Raw genomic sequence first — 8,169 nt, 5'->3', positions numbered from 1 at the left:
CGATTACTGCCTCCGTGTCCTTCTTCGCAGGCGAAGGGGACACAAAAGAGGTGCGCGCAACAGTTTGTTTTCATACAAATTTAGGATGACATATGTCAATGATACAATGCCATTTCTTGAAATCCTCAAAATTTGAAGACATAGGTGATATTTGAAGTCGATGACATAATACAATATACTGTTTTACAACAAACTTTTAAAAATAAGTGAAGTACACCAAATTGGTAAATGTATAGCTATTTATTAGCATATATCAGCAGCAGTTTAATATCACCATTACATCTGTGGCATGCTTTTTTATTAACATTAGAAGCTGTTTAATTAGGTTGTTAGCAATTTAGAACACCAGTTTGTGAGGATACATTCCATTTATTAGGGAGCACTGAGATCACAGGTAGTCCTGGAGACAGGCAACAACTTTGATCTTTAGCAAAAATCTCTGAGTCCACAGTTTCATGATCAGCCTTTTCCTGCTTTGTAATCTGGTATTTCTCCTTCTCTGTGTTGAAAATATTGCCTTCCTGATGCCTAGGCTTTTTCTTGAAGTAAGTGTCAGTCAGGTATTTGGCAATTTTAACCTGGCAGATATCAACTTTTGTAGAGATGGTGATGACAAATTTCTGGTGTGTTCTGAGCAGAGGTACTCTGTTGATGGCAAAAGGTCCAGTTACAGGTAGCAAGCCACTGCCCAGCTGCTTCAGGAAAACCACTCTCTTGCCCCTGTGGCGCCCAGTGATGATCAGGACAGTCCTGGGAGTGATGCTGACTGTAGGACTTTTTGCCATGGCTCAGCAGCTTCTGAGGCACATATTTGGTAAGATAATACCTAGGCATTTTTTAAAGCTTCACCAGCCAGGTGCCTCCATTGTCTCCACCAACTGATTTTGTAACAGTAGCAAGGAACTCTTTTTCTTCTTCTTCTTCTCAACTTTTGTCTTGGCAGCTGAGTACTTCCTTTTGTACAAGGCCTTTCTGGAATACATAACAAATCAGAGTACCTGCCAATTCCTCTAACCTTGACGGGGTTTCAGCTGCAATGGGGCTTCACCTTCCTGGGCTTTTTAACATTAGGGTTACCCTTTTTGGCTGCATCAGCATTCTTGGCTGCAGGTTTCTTCTCCTTTGTACCTGACTTCTCCCCCTTTCTACCTGCCATTTTGAAAGACAGGAAATAATGGCATGCTTTTACACAACCTGTAGCTCCATTGGTTGCTTTTGTCAACATCACAAGACATGTGAAAGAATGTTTGAGTTCAGGTACTCCAAGAGCCACAATGTCCCTGCAATATGAATGGACCATGAGATGGGATGCTGTGGACTGAAGTATCCTTGTGTGGTGCATTACAATCCTTAAGAATGTAGAAAAAATAATTAAAACATTTTAATTTCCCTAGGCAACTAGATTTTATTTCTACTGAAAAGAATGAGAAATATCACTCACAATTTTATATTAAATAAATATAAATAATATTCCCAATATGTACTGTTTTAAATGCCAACTGCTATGTGAATAACAGATTCCATAGAATATCAATTACATTACAAACATAATTCTGCACTATGTTGTCTTCATTAAATACTTTTATTTTTTGAAGCATCACTTAGAATTACTTTCACTATAGTTTGTAGGGAAGCTTATTCTTCAGCCCAGTATCAATGCTTTAATTCCTAAGAAAGACTCATGTAATAAAACACTTTAATTATTTGCATTATTAATACAAATAATAATGTATGTTTGAATGAATTCAATAAAATATAAAACTAAATTCTAAGAATTGCCTGTGTAATAAAACATCTGCCTTAATGTAAATGAAAATATTTTTTTAGATCAAAATTAATGAAATATAATACTGCATGTGAACTAATGTTCAAATGTAGTATGCCTGAAAATTACTATATATTTAAAAGGGTTACTAATGTTTCACTTCAGGTATTTCATTGCACTTTGACTTCACTAGTATCAAATATGGTATTAAAACATAAAGCTTTGCAAACAATACTAGAACCTGAATTAATATACTTACCATGAAAATCCAATTTGTGAAGAGTTATATATTTGAGATATTTTAGAAAGTATTTCTTCCATTACAAATACATTCACTGCTTACTGATGGTACTTCTTTTATGTTCAATTGACTTGATTACATTCAATATTAAATTATAGCAATATCCTACATTAAGACTGTAATGTAAAGACATTGTAATCTAATATTTCAATTAGTAAAAATATTTATATTTTAAGTTATAAAGAACAAATTTCTGGTTTTATGATTACTAGTAATTATGCAAATAATATAAATTATATATTAGTAGAAAGTGCAGAACTATTGAAACAAGAAAAAGTATCATTTTATGGTTGACATGATTATATATTATTGATATAAAGAAGATCAGATGATATGTTTTATAATTATGTGTGTCTTATTATAGCTCTGTTCATGCAATTTTAAATACCATAGTAGATAACTACACTAATTTAACTCATTTATTCATATTCAAGTAGTGTCACAGCTCATAATTTTATTTCAATTCTAATAAACTTCATATTCCACAAGACTATTTTCAAGAAGCTATCCTGTTTGTTTTCTGCTTGTTTATTTTGGCTTCATCATGTTATTGAGCTTTCTCCTAATAATTAGTGACAGAGATCCAAAATATTTTATATACACTGAAATTAAAGAGTCAAAGAAACAAGTGTATAGAGACAGATATTCAGCAATATTATAAATATTATTTTAACATATCAATTTCTCATTATTATATATGAAAACATATATATGTATATATAAAACTATATGAAATATAAATTATAAAACTATATGAAAGCCAACCATAAAAAGCAATCATAGTGACATTCATAATTAAAGCAATTAATTATAATTACTTTTTATGCTTTCAGTTTACATGCTAATAACACAGACATTTGATGCAAATTTTGGAGCACATAACACTAAATATTTTTTTGGTATGAAAATTCATTTTATCTTTACTTTTAAATGTAAAAGTATAGTTATATTTTCCAAGATTATAATACAATTACATTATTTCCTGCCTACCATTTCTCCCTCCAATCCTAGCCATATACTCATCCTTTCTTTCTTTTATAAATATTTTATTAATTGTTATATTTTTGGTTGAAAGCCTAGTCTTTAATGGTTGATCCATCTCTCCTGCCCCACTATACCACAGAGTCACTTGCTCAATTGTGTTTATAGCAGCTTTATTTGTGGTAGCCAGAAACTGGAAACAATCTAGATGTCCTTCAACTGAAGAATGGATAAAGAAAATGTGGTGCATCTACACAATGGAAATACTATTCAGCTATTAAAAACAGAGACATGATAAAATTGCAAGTAAACAGAACTAGAGAATATCACCCTAGGTGAGGTAACACAGACCTAGAAAGACAAACATCGTATGTAATCATTTATAAGTGGATATGAGCCATAAAGTACAGGATAACTGCTAGGATCCACAGACCCAAAGAAATTAGGTAATATGCAGGCCCAAGGAAGGATGTCTGGATCTCATTCAAAAGGGGAAAAAGTGGTCATCAGAGCTCAATGGAAAGAGGGAACTGCGTAGGAGTGGTGGGGAGGAGAAGAAAGAGGATCAGGATCTGATGTGGGGAGATGGCAGGCAAGAGGGCTGGAAGTGAGGACAGAAATCGGAGGTGGCACATCTCTGCTCACTAGCTTGAGATCTGGGATTAGGGAGGCTCTGGGGAGTCTGGCAGTTACTGTAGCTGACACTCTTAACAACAGAAAATGTGAAGTCTGAAGTGGTCACTTCCAGTGGAGGCACAGGAACATCAACCCATCCACTAAACCTTAAACCCAAAATTTGTTCTGCCTACAAGAGTACAGAGGTAAAATGCAGCAGAGATTGAGGCAAAGGCCAACCAATGACTGGGGTAACTTAACCCTCATTCCAGATGAGAGAACCAACCCCAGACACTATTAATGATACTCTGCTATGCTTGCAAACAAGAACCTAGTGTAACTGTCTCCTGAGTGACTTCATCCAACAACAGATGAAAACAGATGGAGAGACCCACAGCCAAAGTTCAAGTAGAGCTCCAAGATTTCTTGTGGAAAAGTTCAAGATAGAAGTGATCCAGCTAGGTCACTAATATCCAGAGGGTTCAAGAACACCCATAAAAGACTCAGACACTCAGAGTCCAATGACCTGAGCCCATGGGGGCTCACAGAGACTGAGCCATGAATCAAAGAGCATATAGCGGCTGGACCTAGGGCTGAACCCCTAAACATGCATAGCATATGTGCAAAATGGTATTCGTGTGCGTGTCCTGACGATTGGAGCCGGGGCTGTTGCCTGTCATTGAATCTCCTTTTCAAAACCAGACTGCCCGAATGGGGCTCATTGGGAGACGGTTGCTTAGTCCTGCAGGAAGGAGATGTCCCAGAACAGGGTGATATCCAAGTGGGGCTTCCCCTTCTCTGAGGAGAAGGCTAGCAGTAATGAAGAGAGGTATATTTATTAGGGAGATACTGGGAGACTGTGATCTGGATGTAAAGTGAATAAATCAATAAATTATTGAAAAATTGTATTATTAATTTTTATCTTATGCAAATTGGTGTTTAGCCTGCATGTATGTCTATGTGAGGCTATTGGACCCCAGGAACTGAAGTTATAGACAGTTGTGAGCTACCATGTGGGTGCTGAGAATCCAGGTCCTCTTGAAAAAAATCCAGTGGTCTTAGCAGCTGAAGGATCTTTCCAACCTCTCTCTTCTCCCTCCCCCCTCCCGTGTGTGTATGTGTGTGTGTGTGTGTGTGTGTGTGTGTGTGTGTGTGTGTGTGTGCACCCTTGTGTGTGTATTCTACTTATATTCCCAAATACATAAAAACAACCTATTTTATATATGACCATTGGTCATTTATATGTATATGCCTCAACCCGCAGTATTTTAAATAAACAAAAAAATTGACCAACTATTAAGACAGACTGTGAATCTTTAAGGTAACTGAACTATAAAAACAGACTTCAGAATCCACAACAGTGTCTGCCTTTGGACAGGAGTCTGATATAGCTGTCTCCTTAGAGGCTCTGCCAAAGCCTTACATATACAGAAGCGGATGCTAACAGCTAACCATTGAATGATCACAGGGTTCCCAATGGAGGAGTTAGAGAGATGACTGAAGGAGCTGAAAGAGTTTGCGGCCCCAAGAAAGAGAGCAACAATATCAACCAACCAGAGCTCCCAGGGTCTAAACCACCAGCCTGGGAGCACATAGAGAGGGACCCTTGGCTCCAGCTGTATATCTAGGGGAGGATGGCCTTTTCCCAGCATTAGTGGGAATGGAGGTCATTGGTCCCGTGAAGGCTGGATGCCCCAGTGTGGTGGAGGTTGCACACCCTTATAGAAGCAGGAAGAGGGGGAATAGGATAGGGGTTTCTTGAGGGGGAATGGGGAAAGGGGATAACATCTGAAATGTAGATAAATAAAATATCCAATTTTAAAAAATAAACCTCACCATGAAGACTAAAAAACACAAATCAGACTTCAAGAAAATAATACTGTGAATGATCAGACTCTAGACATGTGAACTAACTTGACTGAGGAGTCTAAATTTTTTGACCTTTGGAATAAAATGAAACTCAGGCTGATGCTCTTTTCATCCAGGCCTGGGTGAATTCGGAGATTTGAGCTGCCTTTGAATCCAAGCCAGATCGTATCTGAGGAGAAATTGCAACATGCACAGCAAGTTCATTTGTAACTTTCATTCTGATATACTTGCTCTAATTTTCTGCCACTAGTTACTATTCAGGCTCTTACATACACTTTATCTGTGACTTTCACTTGTGGTAAATAGTACTGGAATGTCTCCCAAATACAATTATTTCCTCCATTCCCTAATGAATATTACAAACCAAATAGGATACTGCTGCAAACCTAACAATTTTTTTTTTAAAATCTTATAATTGCTTTGATTGCTGGTGTCCTACACTCATGATATACATGTGTCCTTCTAATTCTGAATTAATATTTTAAATAGAAAAAATACTTCTCTGATTTAATGAAAAAAATAAAATGTCTAAAATAAGATATTAAAAGAAACATTAATTCATTAGATGTGTGAGTATGATTATCAGTCAATCATATTGACTAACAACATTAATGTATTATTTACTTACTCTGTACCATTATTCTAATATCCAAAGGTAAATGTTAATATATATATTATATTAACATATATATATATATATATATATATATATATATAGTTTTATATTTAGCTATAAGTAGTTTTATATGTAGTTCATGGTCAAAACCATTGAGACTCATGGAAAATGAGATTAATGCATCATGATTGGTAATGTTCTAAAGAGTATTATTATACAAAATGACCCACTACTGCTCTTTAACAAATAGTGTAGCAAGCTCTGATACACTTCCATTCTCTACCAAACTCAGGATACCTTAACAGAGAACTTATGTCAGATAATTTACTTTAGTATGATAAGCTAGTTTTCTGCTGTAGAATTTGTAATAATATTTTAGAGAAACTATAACTTATTAAATTATTAGCTTGTGGAAAATATAATCAAGTTAGAAATGACATTTCAAAAACCTTAACAGATATTTCACATATCTTAGGTAGGGACAAACATAATAAACAATAAGGTATAACAACCATGGAGTAATCCTTCAGTGTTGGCAAAGTCTGCTGTTTGCATTTTTCATAGTCTGACTATTTAATCAATAGAAACCACATGTGTCTTTGTACACATCAATCTGTTAAAATTTCTGTCTGCATTATGACCCATATTTGGTCCCACAGCCACTGTTTTCATCTAGTGATGTTTTCCAAACAGTCTCAGGAGTTTTGATTTATTTTGTAGTATGAAGTTTTTGTTTTTTAATAATGACTCCATGTCAAGAAATGAAGGAAGCACAGTTGCACAAGGCACAAATCCAAACTTCCTTCCCATTTCCCGAGCCTACAACAATGTCACAGTTGCCTCTCTGTCTCTCAGAAAGCACCAGGCTTTCATTTTCATCTCAGCTGCTCATTTCTCAACTTCTACATTCCAGCTCAGCCAACCATTGTGTGACCCCTTCGGCTGTTGACAGCTGAGTTACACTGCTGAGAATTTATTTCACAGACACTGGAACTTTCCTCTCATCTGACTTGTGATTTCAGATAACCACGAAATGATGCCTGTGGCTATATGATGACAAATGCTCAGATGGTAGTATTTAAGAATTCACTCATAAAGTAATTATTTTTGACAATGCTGTTGCAAAAAGCTAGGTTTTTGTTTTGTTTTGCCTTCTTTTCCATGTAAAAATCAAAAAGAAACACAATGGCAGTTATGCATGACAGTGCCAGAATACTTCATATTGGAAATAGTAGAAAGGTGAATTAAAGGAAACAGATACATAATTAAAAAGATGTACTTTCTAAGTGAGTCAGATGTGAATGGCATCGATCTAGACCAATGACTTTAAGATCAATAAAATGAAGAATATTTAAGTAATAAAACATATAAAATATAGCACTAATAAATATTACATCATCTAAATTTAGTAAGTCATATTTTATTTCATATTTCTCAGCTCCTACTGGTTTAACAATTCCACCTGGACAGTATTTGATTAATATTAAGCAAAATTTATCCATGTATTTGTAGCCTAAAATTGCATATTAATACAGCAGGAATTAGGTAAGAAATAACTATTATCAATGTGGTGAAAATTCATGAAAACTAAAATCGTCTTAAATTTTCTAAAATGTAAAAGCCCAAATATCTTTTTATATGTACCTTACTTATTTGTATTGACTATGTCATATTTCAAATGCTTAATCTAGTTTTTCATAGTGGAGATTCAACTCGGGTTCTTATGCACAATAGGTCTATATGGTAAAGCTGGAATGCAGATAGACCTTTAGTATACAACTTAAATCCCAAACAATAAATGAAAGTTTTGTTTATGGAAGGAAGCAACATATTTAAAACTGAAATCCAATAGGGAATTAGACAAAGTGATAAATCAGAGAAAGACAACATTAGTCAGAAATAGGATATGCAAAACTCTCAAAAAGCAGAGATAAGAGAGGGCAGTGAAGTCAGTTTAATTGAGTGGAGTTGAGGTTGGCGTAGTTAGTTGGGAATCAGTGTAGTACAATGCAGTGCATTAGA

The 8,169-nt window shown here is 35.2% G+C and overlaps 1 pseudogene; it reads right to left on the bottom strand.

Annotated features, from left to right (window-relative positions):
* Positions 1-337: 337 nt before the first annotated feature.
* On the bottom strand, positions 338-1,156 carry LOC117720931 (large ribosomal subunit protein eL6 pseudogene; annotated as a pseudogene).
* Positions 1,157-8,169: the final 7,013 nt, after the last annotated feature.

This window comes from Arvicanthis niloticus, chromosome 15 (assembly GCF_011762505.2).
Source record: "Arvicanthis niloticus isolate mArvNil1 chromosome 15, mArvNil1.pat.X, whole genome shotgun sequence".
NCBI classification, from domain to species: domain Eukaryota; kingdom Metazoa; phylum Chordata; class Mammalia; order Rodentia; family Muridae; genus Arvicanthis; species Arvicanthis niloticus.
This window is presented reverse-complemented; position numbering and strand designations above follow the sequence as displayed.